The sequence below is a fragment of the Solanum tuberosum genome, unplaced genomic scaffold (assembly GCF_000226075.1).
Source record: "Solanum tuberosum cultivar DM 1-3 516 R44 unplaced genomic scaffold, SolTub_3.0 scf00282, whole genome shotgun sequence".
NCBI classification, from domain to species: domain Eukaryota; kingdom Viridiplantae; phylum Streptophyta; class Magnoliopsida; order Solanales; family Solanaceae; genus Solanum; species Solanum tuberosum.
In genome coordinates, this window is record NW_006239209.1 from 782,252 (window position 1) to 782,577 (window position 326).

Genomic DNA, 326 nt, shown 5'->3' on the forward strand with positions numbered 1-326 from the left:
TATAATAATTACTTAAAATCCCAAATTCAAACTAGTAGTAGTCCTAAAACTAGTTTAGTATTGACAAAACCACATTATTTAATTTAACTTATTTAAACAACTTAACAACTTTTTAACTTTAACTAGTTTAGTTTTGACTTAATTCCAACAACTAAATCCATCAACAAAACCACATTATTTAATTTAACTTATTTAAACAACTTAACAACTTTATAACTTAACTAGTTTAGTATTGACTTAATTCCAACAACTAAATCCACCAACTAATTCACATTATTTATTTTAAGTTAACATAACAACTTTAACTAGTTTAGTTTTGACTTAAT